Below are 24,132 nucleotides of genomic sequence, written 5' to 3'. Positions count from 1 at the left end.
GGCATAAATCTTAAATAAATAAATCAACTTTGGACTCTTCCAGATTCTCATGATCTCACAAGATTGATTTCCTTTCCTTTAATCTGTTTCTAATAAAAGGGATATCTTCCTTTGAGACACGGTCCATAATCTTTTCCATTTTTATTATCATTCTCATAGACATCCTCTTTTCCATTTTAAGAGGAGCACATTTCCTCAGAGGAAGGTAGCTTTAATGAACAATCAAATCAGTGCAGAAGTAGAGGAATGCTGGGGAGAAGTAATGGTTTTTTGGGTGGGCTGGGAAGAACAGTGCATAAAAGAAACCAGCCCCCTCCTCCCTGAGAGGTATGATAGCATGATTTTCTTCCTTACTACAAGAGTATTAATCTAAGGAATTGAAAAGCCATTTGTCTATGAGAAAGAAAATGAACAAGACATGGGGATTGTCAACTGACATAGCAAAGATAAAATAATAACAAAAGGTGTTATTCAGAATGCAATATGCACTTTATTAAATTACTAATTACTAAACACTATTAAATTACTAATTACTAAACATGTATTATTGTGTTGAATTATTCCAAAATCCTGACATTGAGACTGTTACAATATCACTATCTTATAGATGTTTACAAAATTGGATGAACTTGGGTAGCCTGGGTGTCTCAGTGGCTTAGTGCTGCCTTCAGCCCAGGGTGTGATCCTGGAGACCCAGGATGGAGTCCCATGTCAGAGTCCCTGCATGGAGCCTGCTTCTCCCTCTGCCTGTGTCACTCTGTACCTCTCCCCGCCCCCCCTCCCATGTCTCTTGTGAATAAATAAATATTTTTTTTTTAATTGGATGAACTTTCCCACAGTCATATAGCTTGTATGATGGGGGTCAGGACACAAACCACAGCAGCCACACACCCAGCCACATGCAGGAGCCCACAGGTCTATCGGACATTGCTGCCTGTGAGAATGTTTGATGGTGCATAAGTTTTGGGATCAGTTCTTGTTTCTAATCGTGTCTCTGGGCCCTCATCACAAGTGTCAGCCTCAGTTGCTCTACCTTTAAAATGGAAACAATACCTATCTCCTACTATTGAGACAAAACATTTAAAACACCAATTATGCTGGCCTGCGCACAGCAAAAACTCAATAAATGATCATTGAGGTTGCTGGTTTGCTATGATTTTGTTACTGGTTCTGTGACCCTAGGAAAATTTCTAAAGTATTTCAACTCTGGAGACTTTATTATTTAAATGAACATAAATAAGAGTATTGTCTTTTCTACTTCACCTTGCTGGTGGTTGTGAGGCTCAAAAGAAAGAATACACACCTTGCAGGGAATATAGAGTTCGAAGGTCATGAAGGCTAAAAGTAAGGTGCATCTCTACTTACAAGGAGGGGAAGAACTGATTCCTGTTAATCAAACATCTCTGTTTAGCAAACATCTCTGTTTAGCAGGCCTGGGTAATGGGATGCTAATTAGATCACCTGTAGCAGGAGACAAACATTGAGAGAAGTGATACAGTGCTACCTTTGCAGGTACCCTGTACCCATACACTCAAAGATAAATTCCTGAAATATAATGATGTTATTACTCTTTGTTTTGTAGCATAAAAGGTATGTGTGTGTGTGTGTGTGTGTGTTTATCAGACACACATACATAGAAGCTGAAATTTATCCAAAGTCAGCTGATTATTGGGGGTGTCAGTTTTATCTCATAATTGTCAAACTTGAAAGCCCATAATGATAGTATTTCACATTTATAAAATAACTATTATGCATTGAGCCCACTGCAAAGATATACATATCTTTCAACACACTGGTGTCCTTATGCCAGTTTTATAGGTCTGGAAACAGGAACTCAAGGTGGTTAACTTGTTCAAGGTTTTACAAAAACATATGTCAGAGTTAAGGTTCAAGTCTAAGACAATCTGACCAGAAAAGGTGTGCCCTTACCTATGGCAGCCCATATGAGCCTCATTGTTGCCTAGGGAATAAGAGAATTTGGTGACAAATCATGGAGAGGGATTGATGGAATTTCCAGGAGATCTTTGAGCAGCACAAGGCTTGGAAGCTAGGTAAGTGGGGGAGTGGGAGAATTTCTGCATAATATTTGCATAATTTTGTGATTATATGGGTGTGCACTTATTTCAGGGAAGAGTGAGAATGAGATTCAAATTCAAATTCAAATGTATGTTCCTGAAGGTAAGTATAGTAGTTAGTACTATAAGCCCTTGTAACACTAGGTGTATTTGAGGGGAACATGACTTGATTGATGTGATGCATTCAGTAGAGTAAAAGAAACAGATATTTAAATGTATGATTTGAACTCTAGCAGGGTGACTATTTGGCCAGAGATGAGATCACAGACTGAGGAAATAATCATCTCAGTCTTGGAAACTTAATTAAGGATTCTCAGAGGAGGGAATGCTTGACTAAAACTTGAAAATTGTGTAAGAGTTTTGCAGGTAGAAGGTGTGGAATACACGACCGGAAAGAAAGAAAAGAAGTATGGTCCTGATTAATCAACATAAATAAACATTTTAAAAGCTATAAGGAAATTTAAAAATAAAAGCCACAGTAAAAAAAAAAAAAAAAAAAAAGTGCTTTCTATTTATAAAACTTCATCTATTTGGAGGGCAGGGGGAGACCATGCTTTATTTTCAAAGTGCTTTCTTTTGCATTATCTGATTCAAAAAATTCTGTGAATAGAAGCATTGTTGTTTGGTAAATGTTTTAGTCCATTTGGGCTGCTATTAAAAAAAAAAAAAGCTTTAGACTAGGTAGCTTATAAATGATAGGATTTTATTTCTCAAAATTCTGGAGGCTGGGAAATTCAAAGTCAAGGCATCAGCAGATTTGGTAATCTGGTAAAAGCTTGCTTCTAGATGGCAGCTTCTCACTGTGTCCTCACATGGAGGAAAGAGAAAAGGAGCTCTCTGAGTATCTATTACAAAGACCTAATCTTATGCATGAAGCTCCACCCTAATGACCTAAGCACATCCCAAAGGCCCCACCTCCTAATCCCATCGCATTTGGCATTAGGTTTCAACCTAAAATTTTGGAGGAACACAAACTCTCTGTCCATAGCACCAAGGGGACTGAGAAACTATTTAAGTAACGTGTTGGTAGAACAACCAAGTGGCAAAGCTGAACTAGAATTCAGAACCTTTAAGCCTTAAACCTCGATTTATTGCTCTCAGTAGATAAAGTACAAAGAGCCTACTTATACTTTTAATACTAGGAAAGAAGTCATTGTCCTACTTTAGAGAAAGAAACAATGCAGTTGCAGTTCTTTAATGGTAAGGAAAAGAATTTCTTATCATATTGGTTGAGTACCTTTAAAAGCAAAAGGGTTCAAAATGAGAAGTCTCTATTTCAGAAGCATCACATACTGATGATCATAGTCAAGAGATGAATAAATTATTCATTATTCTCTTGGATAGAATATTAAAGAACTGATTTTGAAATATTAGACATTTCACAGCAGTAGACATTTGTATCTAATGTCCACTATAATAATTTACCTAATTTATCTGTAGCACTACACTTAGAGATATACTCTTGATTATTCCTAATATCAAGCTTTCTTCAGTTCCTGGAGAATTCATGTGTTGCATTTTTTTGGCTTTTAGTTTTCTAAGTCAATCTGAAGTTTCTTCTAAGTAATATGAATTGCATTTTAAGTATTGTCCTACAAAAGGATTTATTAGGTGTTATTGGACTAAAGTTAGATGTAATCACTTCCATCGATTTTAGTGATCTAATTGCTTTATTCCTTTACTGTGCATTTAGCTCTAATAATATTAATACTATGAACTAATGTTAAGTGAGCACTTACTATGTAATACATTTTGTGGTAAGCATTGATTCAGACATTATCTAATATATTCATTATAGTACTTTGTTATTTTGTTATGTTTTATATCTCTACCAAGAAAGAATGCCAAGAAAGAGTCAGCTGTTTAGAAGCAAGAAAATCTGTGCCCCTTAATTGTGGAAACACAAGTTCAAACCCCAGCCCTTCTGCTTGCCAGGTATATGGCCTTAGGAAAAACATACACTATAAATACAATATTATGAAAATACATACCAGGAATACAATAAAATTAGCTTTGTTAACTATAAAATGCATATTCAGTCTCTAATGAGTATATGAAATAGCATGTAAATACCTCAACTAATATAGCAAAGCAGACAGCTCTGTGTCTGGTAATGCTTCAGGGACCCAATATTTTCAATTGGGTTTATTTACCAGTACTTTAATCCACATGAATACTTGGTTTACATAATCCTGAGAATATAAATGAGGATTTCATTCTCTGCCTAATTAACAGGGTTGATGTTGTAGATCTAATGAAATAATGCATGTGAAATGGATTGTATATTGCAAAGTACTGGACAAATTTAGCTGTTATTCTTTTCCCTGGAGCTTCATGTAAGATAGAGTGAAGCTATTTTTCCTATTTCAAAAATTCATGGTCAGGGAAAAAGGAATTCCAAAGGACCAAGGAATATATCCTGTATGTTCAAAGCACAAGAGAATGGTTATAATTTAGCCTGGAGAAGATACTATTAAGAGGCAACAACTTGGCTATGTGAGCAATGTTTCTGAGAAAGACACAGAACACTTTCCGTTTTATGTCCACCAAAAACCCACCTATAGAAAACAGGCTCCAGGAAAGATTTCTGTGGAATATAAAGAAGAACTTCTAGACTGTCAAAGTGATAAAACCCTGGCAAAGGTTATTGAATTAAGTTGTCGAGACTCCCTCCCTGGAGAACGTCAGGTAGGGAACAGGCATCTATCTGTTCTAGAAGGCTTAGATATTTAACTGCTGGAGTGCAAATTAAAGACTTCCAGCTGTATCAGGTGATTTTTCAAGGTCCTTTCCAACTCATTTTTTTACTAATCAATTATATTCTATCTGACAACTTTTCAGTCTTCAAAAGGGACTCATTATATTTCTTAAGGTGTAGTGTATTTCTAAACTTTAAAATCATTGCCATTTATTACATTTTATGTAATCTGAATACAAAATAGATATAATACACTATAGCTGGATTTAACCTACACTTTGCATTTAGCATTAATTGCTATTTAATAAGCATGGAGAGTTGGACAGGGGGACTCCATCTGATGATTCATTACACAGAAGAATTCTATGATCTAACACCTGAAATGACAGAAATCACCGCAGTCCCCCAATAATGCTTTTCTTAGGATATACTTAGTAGCTCAATTTCCAAGTCATACATGATTGCATTTTAGCAGGAATTTATGCTTCTTTGGGATACTTTAAATGTTTGTTTTTCTTACTTGAAGAACTTGAGCCTGACTTGTTCTGAATTTTATTCCATAATGAATCATAAGAGATTCTTCTGTGTCTCTGACAGCATTTCCTCTAAAAGACACCTCAACATATGAATCAATGAACCAAAATGCCACAACCCCGAGAAGAAATTAACTCACAGTTGTTCATCTTCATAATCCATGTCTTTGGTGGTTTCCATGGTGATTCCCTGGCTAGCAGCATCTTTGCTTACCAGATGTCTTATTGTTCAACTGCTCATCTGTCTTAGGAGTTTAAAGCTTGAGAACTAAAGTCCAAGCAGAACATTTTTGCTCTAAAGATCACAGAGAAAGAAAGAAAAAACAAACAGACAGTATTTTTTTTTAAATGTGTTAAGATGGAAGTGGGGATAGAATAGGGGTATTGTCCTGTCACACTCCAAGTCACTTCATGAGGAATAATTGAGATTTGCATTGTATTCTGATACTTTGTAATAATGAAGGAAGTTTTAATTATACTTAAAACAGAATTCCTACCCGGTGAGTGGATTTTCATCTTGCCATTGGCTTCATGATGTATTAGCTGACATGGTAAAACACTTACTCCTACCAAGTGCTGATGGTCACAAGGTGATGTGAAAGTTGATATTTCAAAGAAGCTTCAATTCAGAGAAGCCCTTTTTGAATAAATGAGAGTTAGTGGATGCCAAATAGATTCTACTTAAATATTGGCTTTCTTGGCTGAAGTTCAGATAACATTCTGGACCATAATCACTCACCCTGTTAAATTTCAACTCCGTGCCAATTACCACAGATCATGCCTCAACTTTTTGCTGCAGAATGAGAAACAAGCAGCAGTGGTGCCAGCCAGTGAAGTTGGAAGCAGTGTAGGACCAGGTGTGAACGTGTAGAGAAAGGTTTAAAAGCCTAGTATGATCTGAGGTCTCCCATTCAATGTGGTGCCTGCTTTCATTGGTAGCTACAGGCTCAAGGGAGCCATACCGGGCTGGATTCACTTGTTCATATTTTTAATCTGACAGCAGAGGAAACTAGGACCCAGTTAGGTAAGTTAATTCTTCAAGGTGACAAAAAGTTAGTGTTGAGACTAAAACTAGACATAGAAGAGATTATTTCCCAGTCCATGGAGGCAGAACTAGGTAATAGATGTTCGATGATTTGTACTATAGTACCCAGCTCTCCACAATGTGTTTTTTAAAATTGTGCCCTTAAACAGGACTTTAAAAAATTTTTGGTAATAATCACTGATATTGACCAGAAAGCCTCTTCCTCATCCCACCCCAGTTTCCCAGTTGTCTGTTCCTTGTCCTCGGAGTAGATGCTGGGGAATAAAGGAAGTTGAACTTGGAAATCAACCATCTCCCGCCGAGCCACATGGCAAATGTACAAAAGGTAACAAATTTCTGTGTCTAGAGAAAAACTTTATTGGCTTTCTTGTCAATGCTACCTTTTAAACCAGTCACACAAGAGGAATTGTCAGTCACCTACCACATGCATGGAAAGCACTGTGCAGAACATTAATAAGTTACAGAAACAATCACTGTTACTCTCAAGGAAGATTACACTCTAGCTGGTGGGAAGAAGACCCCTCCCTGTAAAAAGATGGAGTTGCATGCTATTCTCATATGATAACATCATATGAAAAGACAACAAAATTTGTTAAGAGTCATTCATAGCAGGTCAGAATTTTTAAAAAGATAAATTTCAGCTAGGATGAAAAAAGGGGGAAATGAATGGCACTGGGCCATAGAAGAGGAATCGCATTTGAGAGGAAGAGGAGGGCACAGAATACACGTATCTGCAACCTGGCTTTCCCACATCCTAGGGTTATTATGAAGACTAATTTAGAGATGCAGATAAACCAATTAGCATATTACCTGCCATGTTAAAATCATTTTATAGATGTAATTCTTATTATTTATGATCCATACAAAGCCCAAGGGGAAAGAATACTGAAGAGAGAATCTTAAGTTCTTGGTTCTTAAACTAGTAGCTAACTGGGTAAAACGGAAAAATCATTTTATATTTCAGGAACTATTTACTCATTGATGATATGAGAAGTTTAACTTGGAATGATCACTAAGATCCATTTTTACTCACAAATTCCGTCATCCCGGGACACAGAACAAATCTTTTTCATCTGTGCTTGCTCACAATAAGCATTTTATTTCACCTAGAAAGAATTTTTTCTGAATCTTGGACTGGAAACTAGTAAAGTCGGTAACTTCTGTAACGTATGAACTTCAAACAATTACATTCAAACATCAGAACACTCTTTGTTGCCATCACCAACTGTCTTTCTCATTATCATTAAGGTTTTTAATTCATCACACAAGGACCATTAATTCATATTTCATATAAAGCTGAACAATCCAAATTGCTTAAGAAAATAAATAATTAAGAGAATAAGTTCCATTTCCTGATGGAAAAGTTAATTTTCAATCCCAGAGAGAAAGAACTAAGAAAGAGAGTTAAAATTCCATTTAGTGTATGAGATTTTTTAAAGATTAGCATCCATGCATGTTGTGAAAATTAAGTATCTTAAATAATGTGTGGGTTTCTCTTAGCTATAAGGTTTTTAATTGCATGACATTTTTTTTCCTTTTTTAGAATTCTATTGAGCAACAATCTTTATGCTTTCCTTGTACTTCTTACTGCAAATTAGAAGATTAGTGTTTAGTGTCATTGCATTAATGAAGATTATTATTTACAACAATGGCTAGAAAGTGATTGGAGGATTAACTCCAGCAACTCTAGCAATTAAAATGCTTGTAGGTTACTTTGAGGTTTAAAAATATACATGTTGTTAAAAGGAACTCATCTACTCAAGATGTATAGCTATTGCCAGTGTACTTTCTTTGGGAACAAAAAACTATTTCTCATCAGAACTGTTTTTGGGAAAAACTGTAATATACCTTAAATTTAAGAAAATGAATCCCCTCTCCTAATAACACATGGATTTCAACCCTCTTTTCAGATCCTAGAGTAATGAAAACCAAGCAATTTTGATATATTATGAACTTCTACTCTTTTTGTTCATTCACTGCTTTCTCTCTCTTTCATTTCTGTAACAGCACTTACTTTTTGGAGGAACAGCCTTCCATCTTTCAAAGTATTCTTTTTGGGTATACCAATCTCAGTCACTTTCCTCCCCCTCCTAAACTTTGGCCAAAAGATGCCATTTGACTTAAACATGGGTGATAACACTTTGAGAACGTTAGACCACAAGCAAAGAGACACAGAATTTTAAAATGGGGAGAGAATTGAGATTTGAGATTGCTTATGTATTTCTGCAACCAGGATCTTCATTCTGACCTCTTGAGTTCCTTTGTTTAGTGTCCTTTCTATCATTCTGGTTGCTTATTTTCCTCTTCTTCTTCTTTTTTTTTTTTTTTCTATTAGTCCAGATGACTACACTGGTGAATTCACCAAGTACTTAAGAAAGACATAATACTAATTGTAACTTTATTCAAATAATAAAGTAAAAGTGAAAATTTCCCACCTGATTTGATAAAGATATCATACCTAATAATAAAAATTAAAGGAAATATGTATATTTATATATGAGATTCATCATATCATATATAATAAATAAACATGTTTGTAAATACATTATACACAATACAAATATTATGTGTACTATAATAAAATATAACAGCTTTTAAAAGTAAAACTACAAACCAGGCAGCCTGGGTGGCTTGGCGGTTTAGTGCCACCTTTGGCCCAGGGTCTGATCCTGGAGACCCGGGATTGAGTCCCACATTGGGCTCCCTGCATGGAGCCTGCTTCTCCCTCTGCCTGTCTCTCTGCATCTCTCTCTCCCTGTGTGTCTCTCATGAATAAATAAATAAAATCTTAAAAAAAAAAAGAAAAACTATAAACCAATCAACTTATGACTATAGATACAAAATTCCTTTAAAAATATAGACATACATGGGCCCCTGTGTGGCTCTGTTGGTTCAGTGTCTGACTCTTGATTTCAGCTTAGGTCATGGTCTCAGAGTCCTGAGACCAAGCCCCTCATTAGGTCCTGTGCTCAGCAAGGAGTCTGCTTGAGGATTCTCTCTCTCTCCTTCTGTCCCTCTCCCTGCTTTTGTGCTTTCTCTCTAAAATAAATATATATATCTTTAAAAAACATATATATATATACATATATTAGTATATATATATAGAGAGAGAGAGAGACACATATCAAATCCCTCTCCCTGCTTTTGTGCTTTCTCTCTAAAATAAATAAATATATCTTTAAAAAACATATATATATATACATATATTAGTATATATATATATAGAGAGAGAGTATATATAGAGAGAGACACATATCAAATCTAGTGATACATACATCAGGTAATATACTCTAACCAAGTAAGGAATATAATGTTGAATTTAATATTTGAAAATTTGTCCATGTAATTCACCTCATTAACAGAATAAAGAAGAAAAACCATATTATTTCAATAGATGCTGAGAAAGCATTTGACGAATTCAACACCAGTTCATACTAAATAATGCTCAGTAGACAAAAAAATAGAACATCTTTAAAATGTAGTGCATCTCCAAATATCCTAAAGCATACATCGTACCTAATTTTGAGAAATCAAATCTTTTTCCTCAAAAACATCAGGAATAAGACAAAGATGTTTTCTCAAAAAAAAAAAAAAAAAAAAAAAAAAGATGTTTTCTCAAACTACTTCTATTCAATATTGTGCTGGTGGTTCTGGTTAATGTAATAGAAAGAAAAAGACGTAGAAAACATAAATAATGTTAAAAGACAATAACATGATTATGCACTTTAAAAACTCCACAGGAATTTATAAAGAAACTAATAGAGCTAATAAGTGAATTTGGCATAGGCACAGAATGCAAGTCAATGAAATATACACATACACACACACACACACACATATACACAGAGTCAGCGAACAATTAGGAACGATTAGGAAATGAAAATTTCAAAATACCATTTAAAATAACAACAAAAAATAAACAAAAATACCAGAATAAATGTAATGAAACATATACAAGAAAATATTTTACAGAAAACTATAAAATATTACTGATAGACAAAATGATTACAGGATTGAGAATCTCCCTGGATATGAGTTAGAAGATAAAATATTAAGATACTGATTCTCCTCAGGTTGATTTACAGAATCAATATAACCCAATACAAATGTTGTTTTGTTTTGTTTGGCAATGAACAGGTTTATGCCAGCAATTATGTAAAGGCCTGAAGAACCTGGAATATCTGACACAATGTTGAAGAAATAGTACAAACCTGAAGGGCTTATGATTTCAGGACTCATTTGAATCTGCAATTATTACAGATTGGTGTTCACATAAGGTTACACAAATAAATCAAAGATGCCTAATTTAATATGTGCTGAAATTGACACATACATATGGTAAACTGATTTTTGACACGTCAATGCAATTAAATAAAAACTTTAAATGAAAAGTTTTTTTCAAAAGTTGATGCCAAAGCAACTTCTATGGGAGGTGGGAGGGAGAGAATCCTAAATCTTACTTCACACCATGCAGAAAAATAAATTATAAACTATAAACCTAAACATTAAAGCTAAACCTATAAAGCTTCTAGAAGAAAATGTGGAAGTATATTTTCATAATTGTAGTGTATGCTGAGACTAAAGATTTCTGTAAACAATAGCAATGCAAATATTTTGATAGATCAAACTTCATTAAAATGAGAATCTTTGCTCAGATCACAGTTAAGAAAAGGGATAAGAGTCTCATTCATAAAAGATCAACGTTTAAAACATCCCAAATTACTATCAATATAATAGATAAATTATTGTATATTAATTAAATAGGAAACTATTCAGGAAAATAGGGAAAATGTTTCTCTGCCATGCAATATGGAACAGTTTTTTAAATATTATGTAAGGGGATCCCTGGGTGGCTCAGCAGTTTGGCACCTGCCTTTGGCCCAGGGCCCGATCCTGGAGTCCCAGATTGAGTCCCACATAGGGCTCCCGGCATGGAGCTTGCTTCTCCCTCCTGTGTCTCTGCCTCTCTCTCTCTCTCTCTGTGTCTATCATAAATAATAAATAAATAAATCTTTTAAATAAATAAATATTATATTAAGCAAAAGTAACCAGGCACAAATTAGCAATACAATAATACACATACACATACTGACCAAAACTCAATGAAATATATTCTTAACTTATTTTTCTGTATGTCAAATAAACACAACAGACTATATACACACACACACACACACACACACAGATATGAACGTATATTTGTATATTGTCAATCTTAGTTAATGTAGTAAACAATTGGAAAACTCTTTCTTGATAAATGTCTTTATTGAAGAAATATAGTAAAGGGTAGAAAGTTTTCATTAGGAGACCCTACCTAATAAAGAGCTGGTATTTCTATATACGGCTTTTCAGGAGCTGACTTATCTGGACTGTATGACATGTTGCAAATATTCTCAGAATGGATTTTCAAAAAATGTTTCCATTTTTGCAGACCCTAAGATTCAGTTCTCTGGGTAACTAAGATGATATATTAGAATTAAAATGAGTAGTTCATTTATAGAAGTCAATACCAGTTATTATTAACATAATTGTGTTATTTATTACTAAAAGAATCATTTCTTGAAAATAATGATGAATATGCTGCATACATGTAGTTTTGTAAGTGGAAAACTTAAAACACTTTATCAATGCAACATTAAGTCCACTCACTAGAAAATCAAGATATAGCAGTAAGATTTGGATCAAAATATTTTCCCCCAGTATCTGAAATATTAATAAATAGCAGTAAGATCCAGTTTAATTTTTTCTCCTCTCTCAATATCCTGGTAACTCAAGCAAAGCAAATTGTGGATAATTTGTTTTTGAAATCCAGGTTTATATACTCTGAGTGTAAAGATGGAAACCTCTGAGTTTCGTTTTGTTTTTTTTTTAAGATGAAATACATTTCTCCCTCAACTTGTCAGACAATTTCCTCCACTGTCCCACTTAGAATGAAAAGGCTTAGTATTTACAATTTGAGAAAGAGTTGCACTCAGAACACAAACACACACATACACATAAATGCACATGTGTACATCCATACCTAGATTGCTTTGGGTTAGCACCGAAATCATAATGAAAATAGAATTTTGAAACTTGGAATCCCAAAAGTCTTTTGTATTTATGATTCCGTTACTAGTCTCTTTACATATTCATGTAATAGTTTTTCTCTTTTTCAAAAGTCTGAAAAGATTTCTTTGAAATCCAAGGCTCCGACATTACCTCATGTATCATTACACTGTGTATCCCTAGAAGTATTTTCCCTATATTAAATAAGTAGAACTCTCTTTAAGTTGGTGTATTTTTTTATATAAATATTGATAAGTTGAGCTTGTGATAAGTTTATGCTTTTAAAGATTATTTATTTATTTATTCATGAGAGACAGAGAGAGAGAGAGAAAGAGAGGCAGAGAGAGAAGCAGGCTCCATGCAGGGAGCCCAATGTGGGACTCGATCTGGAGACCCCAGGACCACGCCCCGGGCCAAAGGCAGGCACTAAACCACTGAGCCATCCAGGGATCCCTAAGTTGGTGTATTTTAATGAATAGTTATAACTACAGTAAAAATCCATACAAGTATAGAAAAGTTGTTGTTTATCCAGTGATCCTTTTCAATTAGTGACCCAAGGAGAAGTATATTTTGAAAAAAAAAAAACAGAAGGTAGCAAGTATCCTTCTACCAAAGTTAAACTGTCAAAGTTTGATCAAAAGAAATGAGAGACTGAACACTTCAGGAATTAGATAAAATTCCCTATTGGGTGGGATATAAGGATTTCATTTCGTGCTGAAAATATGCCATGTGATCTGCACCCACTGCGAATGTTTTGTTAGTCCACTGGTGAGTCTGCCTCTTTCCCTCTGGCTTGATTTCACAGCTTTGGTCACTGCTGTCCACAATCACACAAACACAAAAGGAATCATTTAGCTGTTCTCCAGCACTGGAAATTTTTCTTTAGACTGAAAAAGGCAGCAGGGAATGCCATTTGTTCTTCAGTTTATTCTGAACTACGGTAACTAAGGCAGAAGTTCTGGTTTCCATTGATCTGTCCAATAGAGAGGAGCAAAATTGGCTACTAACAGCCAGCTGGGGCAATCAACACTAAGACATTGAGAGGGCTTCAATTTTCCTCCATTGTCACTTGGCCCAGAAGCTACCTGCATTGCAATAGCATGAGGGTGGGAGGCAAGACTTCTTTGCTCATCATTGTGATCCTCCAACAGTTAGCATCGTTTCTATCCCCAAGCAGGCATGCAGTATGCCTCTACGAATGATCGGGTAAAAATAGCCCACTTTATTATTTCATGGTTGTTAATCTTTACAATTAGGATTCTGAGTACAGAGTTGGTTGCTGAAGGGTTGAGATTATTTTCATTTCCCGGCTTAAAATGAAATACATTTGGGGGATCCCTGGGTGGCGCAGCAGTTTAGTGCCTGCCTTTGGCCCAGGGCACGATCCTGGAGACCCGGGATCGAATCCCACGTCGGGGTCCCAGTACATGGAGCCTGCTTCTCCCTCTGCCTGTGTCTCTGCCTCTCTCTCTCTCTCTTTGTGTGTGTGTGTGACTATCATAAATAAATAAAAATTAAAAAAAAAGAAAAAAGAAATACATTTGGTACTGGCCTCAAATAAAGCCATATGACACCCTATCCCAATTTTTTCTCACCTCCCAACCAACCAATATCCAAGGTCAAGGTATAATGAACAATTCATCTTATGAAAGTGTGATGCTCTCTCTTGACTATGAATCATGCATAGTCTTTTTCTCTCACTTGTAATTGTCCCTCTCTATTCCACCAGGAAGCTCTCAGACTTCAGATCTCAGACTCAGTTGGCATCTCTTTCTTTTGTGGTAAGACATGATACCCCAAATCTGGGTTGCCCTTCCTAAGTGCTCCCAGCAAGCCCTGTGCACCCCTTATCATCATTCTCAATACAGCATCTAATTGCATGTCTCAACCACAGTGCCATGTGTGGAAAGATGACAGCACCCTTTCTTGTCCTTATTACTGTTGCTGACAATGTGTTCTCAGGACTTCTCTGCTGAAAGGAAGACTAAATGAGTGAGTGGAGAGAGCTGGTGCTCTTACAGGTAAGTTAGTGGTAATTAAGCACTGGAATTTGCTGATGGAGTCCCTCAGATGTGGAGAATGGCCAAAAAATTCTGCAGTTTCCAACTTTGAGGTTTCCAGCAGATCTTTATAAATGAAGAAATGACAAATTTGGGTCACAGCAATTAAGCTGTATTTAAGTGTTTGTGTTAAACATATTAACATACCCATAATTGACAAAATGTTTGGGAAGAAAATATCAAAAGTCTAAATATAGGTCTCTTGAAGATTTTCTGACCAGATCCCCTTCCATCCCCAACTCCTCAACACCTTGTTCCATGAGAAAGATCTCCTGGGGATTCAAAAAAACACACCCCATCTGGGCAACAATGAGCCCATATTGCGTCTGAAAGCCCATAATTCCTCAACAGCCCCCTAACCTTTTTTGTTCCATATCCCAAGCCTAAATAAGCCCTAAGAAATGGTGACCCCTTCTTTTTAACTGTCTTCCTCCACAGTCAACAACTCTTGGGGGAAACAGGAAGCTGTCAGTAGTCATTCCCTTGTTAATAAGCCGAAGGACTTCCCTGCCCTACCTGGGACACCTCACCTGGAGAGAATCTATAGAGTTTCATATAGGAAGAGAGCCTGGGGCACCAAACAGTAGGAGGTGCTGAGGGGCTGGGGCTCCTGGGGCCCAGAGAAGACTGAGGAAATTTTGCAGCCTTCAGGGAACTTGGGGTAGCTAGTGGGGAGCTGAGCAGCTATGAAGGAGGCTACAGGAGCCTGGAGGGTCCTGAGTGAGCCTTAGAGAGCCTGAGGGAGCCTGTGGGGGAAGAGGATGAATCTAGAGGTTCTGTAAGTACTCCAGAGCATTGGGTCAATGGAAGGAGGGTCTGGGGAGAGTTTGAGGGCTCTGGGGGACCCCAGTGGGAAGTTGAAAGGGTCTAGGGGTAATAGGAAAAAAACTAGGGAAGCCTGAGGGTCATCGCTCCTTTTGGCAAAAGATACCCAATTCGATGATATTCAGTTTCTAAATTTAGACTGACATGACCTCAAGACTGACACATTTGCAGTGTTGTGCCCAATAATACCACCATCCGACCTTCAGAACCCGAATGTGAACATAGGCATCAGATAGGTCAGTGGTAGCAAGGATGTATTTGTTTCTGTTTTTATATTTTTCTACCTCCTGTGCCATCTGTTCCACTCACTCTTATAAGGACTAACAGTGTTGAAACCTGAGTGAACTGACACTGTATCTGTGAATTATTCCAGAGATAGTTTAGCGCTCTTTGTACTCAGCTATATGATTTTGGGACCTGTGCAAAGTGAAAATGTAGGGCCCCTTGCTCAAAAGTTATTAAGAATTTCAAGATGGCTGCAGCAGGACATTAAGCTTGTGAGGATCCTGCGCAACTGCACGTGTCACACATTTGTGAAGCCTTTCCGTTGATGTTCTCACCCAGGGTCCAGGACTCTAGGAAAATGCAGTCAGGTGGATCTACTGGTTGACTTTTATACCTTCTGAAACTTTGTTTTCTTTTTTCCTTAGGAAATGTACCAGGGTTTCAGTTATTCATCCGTGCTTGATAATGGGGTTATCCCATTACCTTTCTCTCCTTCAGTCACTAGTCAGCCACAGAGAAAAAGGTTCAGGGATGCTCAGCAGAACCCTATGGCAGAAGGTGTATAATGTAGTGGTGAAGAATCCCTATTTTCAACACAGGTGTATTTCAACTCTTAGCAAATGGGGTTTTGTTTAAGATAGCTTAAAAACAACTTTGATACATGTCTTGGCCATTATTTCTCACAACTGAACCCTTTGGCCAAGGCAGATCAAGGCCAGGGCCAAATGTTAAGTGAATACCTGCTAAGTCGTTGGGCTGGGAATCCAGGTTGATGATGAAGTAGCTAACAGCAGGAAAGAAAAAAACAGTTGAGGAAGCCAAAAGGGAAAATTCACTTCTGGCACACTTCTAGTCACCATCCCTACATGGCCATGGAGTTTGTAAATAAACAGGTGCATAAACTAAAATCAGGCAATTAGCTGCCATGCTGACTACAGCTGCTGCCCTAGGGCTAAGGTAATGTTAACACTAGTTTAAACAACAGGAGCTGCTATCACTGGCTAAATGTGTTCACTTCTGGAGTATCTTCCTTTTTCCTTAAGTCTTTAAATAGATGGATGGCAGAGGTTTGCTCTGAGTTTTATAACAAAGTCAGTTAACAACTTGAACAACAAATTGACTGCAAAACAAAACACTAGAGGATACTAGGGGGGATAGCCGAAAGCTAATATTGCTAATATTGCTTGGGTTTTTAGAAGAGACCATTTACATTTTAAAACCCTGGTAAATAGAATGATTTTTCTTTAATCACAGAAATTGCACAGAGACTGGATATTTCAGGGTATTTCAAATAAGCTAACACTTCAGGATAAATACTGATATTCTTCTCTGGTGCTCATTTTCAAACGATTAAAATTAGAGATGAAGTTTTGTGGTTTGATATCAATTTTTTAAAATTCCTTTCAGTTCATCACTAGGCTAAAGAAATGTCTTTGACAATGTACAAAGTTTATATTTTAGCCACTATTTTTCTGTAAAGTTTAAAGAAAGTATTTAATGTATAAGGTTGGGGAGAAGAAATATAGGAAAATAGTCAGTGATGAACTAACATTAAGACCATACAAACTTGGGGGACACCTGGATGGCTCAGTGATTGAGCATCTGCCTTTAGCTCAGGGCATGATCCCGGGTTTCTGGGATTGAATCCCACATCCCTGCAGGGAGCCTGCTTCTCTCTCTGCCTATGTCTCTGTCTCTCTTCCTGTGTCTCTCATGAATAGAAAATTTTTAAAAATTAAGATCATACAAACTTGGCATCATTTAAGTATTAAAATGACACCTTAGCTAATTTAATTTTCCATATAGAATCTCTGGTTATGGATCAATGTCACAGTAATAGCTGAAGACTTTTCATAAAACACATCATGTTTCAGGAAAAACTGAGTTTTCAGAAGAGTTGTGAGGGACTTGAATAGTCATGAGAGTTGAAATGTGAAGACAGGGGTGTCACACTTAGAGAACTACCAAGGGAGATCAAGGTGATTATCCTACATCATCTTCCAGATTATTGTTTGAAGTTAATGGCCACAAGGAACTATGGAGAGAGGTTATGTCATATCGAGAGACAAGACTAGGGTTCTTACCCTTGTTGGCTAAGTGTGTAAACTTAGATACATGATTTAACCCTTTTCAGCCTCTGTTTGTAATTTCTAAAATGAAGATTGTGGAGGCTGAGAAAATTAAGGCCATTCCACTTTAAGTTCAGCGTTAGCACAAGTACAGCCATCCCAGGCCCCAGTGAATAAGAGCTGAACTTTACCTTACTTCAGTTACAGGAAGAAAACAGCTTACAGCTTAACGTCCTAGAAAGCCCCATATTAGAATAAAAACAGAGCCCAAGCCAAGGGCAGGAAGCCCCTATTAGAATAAGAACAGAGCTCAATGCCCTTGAAGGCCCCATATCAGAATGTAAACAGAACTTGAGGAATTCCTCCACCCCTTCTGGAAGTCCCCTAGACCAGCCCTTAAAACTAAGCTGAAACCCACCTCGGGGTCCAAGTCCCTGCTCCTCTGTGTCGGGTATACTTGGACCCAAGCTCGAGCTTGTAAATAAACCCTCGTGTGTTTGCATCGGTGTCGGCTCCTCGGTGGTTTCTCGGATTCGCGATCTTGGGCACAACAAAGATAATAAGTATCTTATAAACTTCTTTTGAGGGATCGAGCAAAATAATTTATGTAAAGTCCTTACAATGATGGTTAACACTATTATTATATGTTTTATATACATAGCTGATACAATTATATTATCTCTTTCCCAGTTGTTCTCCTTGATTATGCATAATATTGGGACAGGAAGGCTTAAAAAAACACTGATGCCTGGGGTCCGCACTCAGAGATTCTGATTTAATAAGTCATGTGTGGCCTGAGCATCATGAATTTAAACACTTTCCAGGTGATTCTACTCTGCACCCAGAGATGAGAATCCGTGCTTTGGACAGTAGATTTTTCATAAGTAATCACATTTATTTGCCTTCTGCAAAAAAACTCATCAACAGAGTCTAAGAATGGCTACTTGATCACTTCTTTCTAATGCTCATTTCTCTCTCTCTCTTTTTTTTTTTTTTTTTTTTTTTGCCTTTTGGCATTAAAAGTACAAATGAAGAGTCAGTGAGGCCAAGGGATTTCAGCTTAGAACCTAAGGGTCTTTACAAAGACTCTACTTAATAGTAGAGTAGTAGTAGTGTTCTACTTAATAGTAAAGAGCAGAGGGATTCTTTGAAAAAATATATCTAATGTAGATGCTAAAACCATAAAATACAGAAGAGAATACCCATCATTAACAAGGCCAAATATATAATCCTCTTCTACCACCTTTTATTAATATGTTTTGTTTTGTTTTGTTTTGTTTTGTTTTTTTAAAAAGTCTTTCTGAGAGAACCTAAGATAATCCTTTATCTTTAGTTCTGGAGAATCAGGAAGCTGTACACATTCCCTAAGGAAAATGACAATCATACTATACTTTCTCTCTTTCAATCTCTCTTCCTTCCTCTCCTTTGCCCTTTCTTTTTTCCACACTCTCTCTCTCACTCCCTTTTTATTTCCTTTTTCCTTTAAAAAAAAAAAACAAACTTTTGTCTCTTTTTTTTTTTAAGATCTGACTTCTTTTCCAGGTGAAGAGAAAAGAATTTCCAAGTGAGGCCAATTAAAGTTGCCCAGATGAAGCAAAGTCCCCAGGGATCAATCAGAATGCCTACATAGATGAGAAAGTAGGAGCATGTCCTTTCTTTCTCCTTGTTAGAGTTTAGTTTCTGCCCTGAGGAATACTAGTTATTTATTTTCCATCAGAGAAAAGAATGAGCCCTCAACAGAGCTTAACTCTTTCCTATTTGATAAAAAATAAAATACCTACTTAAAATATAAAATATAAAATATAAAATTTTCACTCTAACCTTGTAATGTTTCTTGTTGACCTGTCTTTAGTTAACTATACAGAACACCTCATTCATTCAGATTCTACTAACTGGAAATTAAAATATGTTCACCAGAATTAGACCCAAACTTACAACCTCACCAGACATGGTGTAAAAGAGATTTACTAGGTTCTGCTTTAACCAGGAGATTAGATTTATGGATATTTTCCAGATTGCATTCTAGGGAACCTTACTGTTCACAAAAATAATTATAAGGAGTTTTGTGATGAACTTAATTTGGGAAATGGTGATTAATAGATAACCATTGCATTCAATACCCTCTGAGCTTTGGTGCTCAGAATGTAGCTCCCAGACACTGGATCAGCATAACCTGGTCATTTGTTAGAAATGCATGATCCCAGGCTCCACCCTGTATGAGTTCACTTTTACAAAATCTTCAGGTGATTCCTGTGTACATTACAGTTTAATAATCAGTACTTTGGAGGATCCCAATTCATAGTAGCATGTTAGTAAAAAAAAAATTTTAATTAATAATTTAAGAATGCCTTTTAGCTTTGTTTATCCACAGTTTAATGGAATTATTTGATTACAGAAATGTAACTATTTTGTTTTTTGAAACAGTTACTACATCTTGTAATCCAAAACCTTTACATGTAAGGCATTCAGGAAAAAGCGAAGTCAAATTATTTCTAAGCTTCCTGGTAGTTCTCATGTTTTGTTATCTTAAAAAGATGGTTAAAGGGATCCCTGGGTGGCGCAGCGGTTTGGCGCCTGCCTTTGGCCCAGGGCGCGATCCTGGAGACCCGGGATCGAATCCCACATCAGGCTCCCCGTGCATGGAGCCTGCTTCTCCCTCTACCTGTGTCTCTGCCTCTCTCTCTCTGTGACTATCATAAATAAATTAAAAAAAATTAAAAAAAAAAAAAAGGTTAAAGATATGTTATCTTCTTAGACAAGAAATAGTATGTAGGAGCATGGAGTGTCCCCTGTTAATGATATTGTTAATTTACATGGAGACTCTGGTCAGTGGTAAAGAGGCTTTTCTCTAGTTCTGTTTCCATCTAAAGTGGTAGCATCTGCAAGTGTGTGTGTGTGTGTGTGTGTGTGTGTGTGTGTGTTCACACACAGCCTTTAGCTTCTCCTGGTTTTATCCACCACACAGGGTGTTCTGAAATGGGCAGGCATGTCTCCCTTTAGCCTCAACATTAGTACTTTCTCTCTACCCTTCCCATTATGCCTGGATCTTCCCCATCACTTCACTTTCATGGAATCGCTGGAGCCACCTAAGATATTCCCCTCATACCTTCCAAATGCCTACAAGATTTGGGACATGATGGGTCTCATTCCCTTTCCAGTCCTAGGCACACAGGGCCTTTTCATATCCCTGCTGGAACAAATTACTCCAGTATTTTGTTTTGCTTTCTGGAATCTTTTGACCAAGAGCAGATGTCAATCTGTTTCCATTTGTTGTGTCTCAAATTCAAGGACCTGTGTCAAGCTGTACTGAGAACTCTTTCTCAATTACTTGTTCCAGCAAAAGCACATGGTCTTCATGTTAGTGTGTATCCAGTGGGGGAACAGAATGGCATTGTCCCTTTTTGAAAAATGGGAACAAAATTTCATTGTTCTCTTTTGAAAGAACTATTTCTTATATTCATATACTATCATATAAAACCAAAGCAAGGTCTGCTTTTCAATCACCTATGTTTTGATAAGTTAATCAATAATAATTGTATACTTGTATGAATAAATACAACAGATTTTCAGTCTCATTTTATTTTACTGCCTTACAAAGGAACACCAAAATTATATATTTCAGAAAAAATAGATTTGACAATGTAGGGTGTTTTCTTTAAATTATTCCTTGAAAATAATCTATTTGTGAATTTCTTTTGAAGACAAGAGGACAGTTGGCTTTTACAACTCTTAGAATTTTAAAGTTAGTCTCTCTAGCAACAAAGCACAATACTGTATTTCTGAAAAACAAATGTATTCTTCCAGGAGTTAAGAAACTTACAAAGAATCTGTAATCAATCTTAGTCTTTAGATTCACTGAGGTCATACTATCTCCACCATGGTTTTAAATGAAGATTTCATTTCAAACCAACATTTTATAATATGTCTGATCTCTATCTGTGCTTATCAGTTTTGAGAGAATTTAGATTAGGTCAATCAGAGCAGACAAAATAATAACTGCCTCCTGGCTCGCTCTAAAAAATATTCAGTGTTCAGATAAAAAACAACATTTTTCTCAGAAATTCTAATTTTTTAAGAGGTAGAAGTTAGACATGTTTATTTATGGCTTATTCATTCCAAAGAGTATTCTTAAGAATGCCCTTGCTGGAAAGATGTTAGGTCTGAGAAATGAAGAAGGGCTTGAAATCTCACAAGAAAGCATTTTTTAAGCTAGCAATGAAAGCTTTCTATGTTTCAAGGTCATTTCACTGTGGGAGGAAATTGATAGAGTCTAATTAGAGTAGAAATGCTATAAAGTCTGCTCAGTAGAGATGCACTTGGCTAGCAGTGAGAGCAGGAAGGAGTCAGAGGAAGTATATAAAATTTTCTCTTATTGATTTACATTTTGTATGGCCCAATGAATTAGATGTATGTTAATATCATCTATAATGTTTTACCGAAATCAAGTTATTAAAATACAAACTTTGGGAGTTTTCTTCTGTTTAGTTACTCATTATGAGTAATCAAACACTGAATTGTGGATTTAATTCCATATGAACTGCCTCTTAACAAAACTCCAAAACAGACATCCCCTCAGAACTTGTTATGCAAAACACAATTGGCCCTACAGACATATAGGAAATGCACCTCTGGCTTGAAGTGCTTATAATTATAATTGCAAATAATTATCTATCAATATATCTTTTTTTCCTTAGGAAAATTTTAAATTTAGTGTTTGTAGCTTTTTTTCTTTTTTTTTAAATTTAAACTCAATTAATTAACATGCAGTGTATTATTGGTTTCAGAGGTAGAGTTCAGTGGTTCATCAGTCTTCTATAAGATCCAGTGTTCATGGCGTCCTGTGCCCTCCTTAATATCCATCATCCAGTTATCTCATCTTCCCCCTTTCTCCCCCTAGCAACCTTCAGTTTGTTTCCTATGATTAAGAGTCTCCTATGGTTCGTCTCCCTCTCTGATTTCAGCTTGTTTTATTTTTCCCTCACTTCCCCTATGCTCCTAATGTTTTGTTTCTTAAATTCCACATATGAGTGAAATCATATGATAATTATCTTTCTCTGACTGAGTTATTTCACTTAGCATAATACCCTCTAGTTCCATCCACATCATTGCAAATGGCAATATTTCATTTTTTTGATGGCTGAGTAATATTCCAGTGTGTGTATACATATAAACACCACATCATCTTTACCCATTCATCTGTCGATGGACATCTGGGATCCTTCTATGATTTGGCTATTGTGAACATTGCTGTTATAAACACTGGAGTGCAGGTGCCCCTTTAGATCACTACATTTGTATCTTTGAGGTAAATACCTGTTATGCACCTATTTCCTAAGTGGGATGGTATAATTCATGTTAGTGTTTATAAGTAATATGCTTACAAATATATAGATTTTTTTCTTCCAATTCCAGAAACTGATGGGAAATGGGGAAAATGAATATAATTTTGATGCCTCTGCAGTGTTCTTCTGTGTCACAAATAGTGAGAACCTTTTCTCTCTCTCTCTCTGTGTCTCATGAATAAATAAATAAAATCTTAAAAAAAAAACTTTACAAATAGTGAGAACCTGAGAAGATGCCTATTAATTAATAAAGCATCTTAATATATGTTTTTGGACATCCAAAAGTATAGTATGAGTAAGAAATGACGTATTACCAAATATATTCATGATAAACTATTAAGATGTTGATCGTATGGATTTTGCTAATAAACATTGTTTTCTTAGAAGAATACAGGGTTGAGTTTCCTGCCTGACTTTGTTATGTGTGTGTAGCACCTGCCTCATATCTCTAATTCCATGTAATGACTCGGCCTTCTTTAACTGGGGATATCTATAAGGGAATTTATGTGAGGTCTTTAAGATGCTCTGTCTCTACCCCTAAAAGAACACCAGTGAATCTGTTCCTTTGTAAAACCAGAGGATTTCCATTGCCATTAACTATTTAGGGTCAGTTAGCCTAAAGATGGAACAACCAATTTGTTCTGTTTTTCTCTCATCTCGTTTGCTTTCTCTTTCTCCTAACAAAAACAAAAACACACAGTTGCCTACAGAGCACTCTGTCTGTCCCTTTCCTAGAAAGAGGGAGAGTAAACTCCACTTAACATTGGTATAATTTATCAGAGGGATTCTGTTTCTATGTAGGCAAATTCTAAATGACATTAAATCCAAATTCTCTTCATTCAAGATCTGTCAGATTTACTGCCCATCCATTAATCCCACTAGATTTCATAGTGCTGTTTTATCTGCTAATAATGTTTTTATGAAATTGCCATTGCATACTAGCTTTTTCTGTGATATCTGCACAGGAGGCATATTTATTGTTCTTTACACATTTCTGTTAATATAGGTTTAGACTCTGATTCCATGACCCTTTAAAGTGAAAGGCAGCCTTCCAGGAAGAGGAAGGTTACTTTGTAAAATGATCTGAAATTTTGTCATGTCAGGAGCCTACAATGTGTTAAGATACTTCATGAGGCATTTGTTGCCTACAGTAGCATTTCACTTCAAAAGCACATTCTGTTAATACCATTTCCCATTTCAAATGGACTTCAA

The 24,132-nt window shown here is 36.3% G+C and overlaps 1 long non-coding RNA gene across 4 annotated transcripts in view; it reads left to right on the top strand.

The window, feature by feature from the left end:
• The first annotated feature begins 1,995 nt into the window (after positions 1-1,995).
• Positions 1,996-24,132, top strand: part of LOC112662989 (uncharacterized) — a 38,078-nt gene continuing 15,941 nt past the window's right edge. The window contains exons 1-5 of one of the 4 annotated variants that reach the window (XR_004807224.2): positions 1,996-2,051; positions 3,912-4,010; positions 14,129-14,180; positions 14,294-14,420; positions 19,121-19,216. This is a non-coding gene — a long non-coding RNA (uncharacterized LOC112662989). Of the gene's footprint in view, positions 2,052-3,911; positions 4,011-14,128; positions 14,181-14,293; positions 14,421-19,102; positions 19,217-24,132 lie in introns of all 4 variants that reach the window. The other 3 variants (XR_003138981.2, XR_003138982.2, XR_003138983.2) reach the window with 3 other exon arrangements.

Source organism: Canis lupus, chromosome 20 (genome assembly GCF_003254725.2).
Source record: "Canis lupus dingo isolate Sandy chromosome 20, ASM325472v2, whole genome shotgun sequence".
In the NCBI taxonomy this organism is placed as follows: Eukaryota; Metazoa; Chordata; class Mammalia; order Carnivora; family Canidae; genus Canis; species Canis lupus.
Note: the sequence above shows the minus strand (reverse complement) of the source record. Positions and strands in the feature narration are given on the sequence as shown.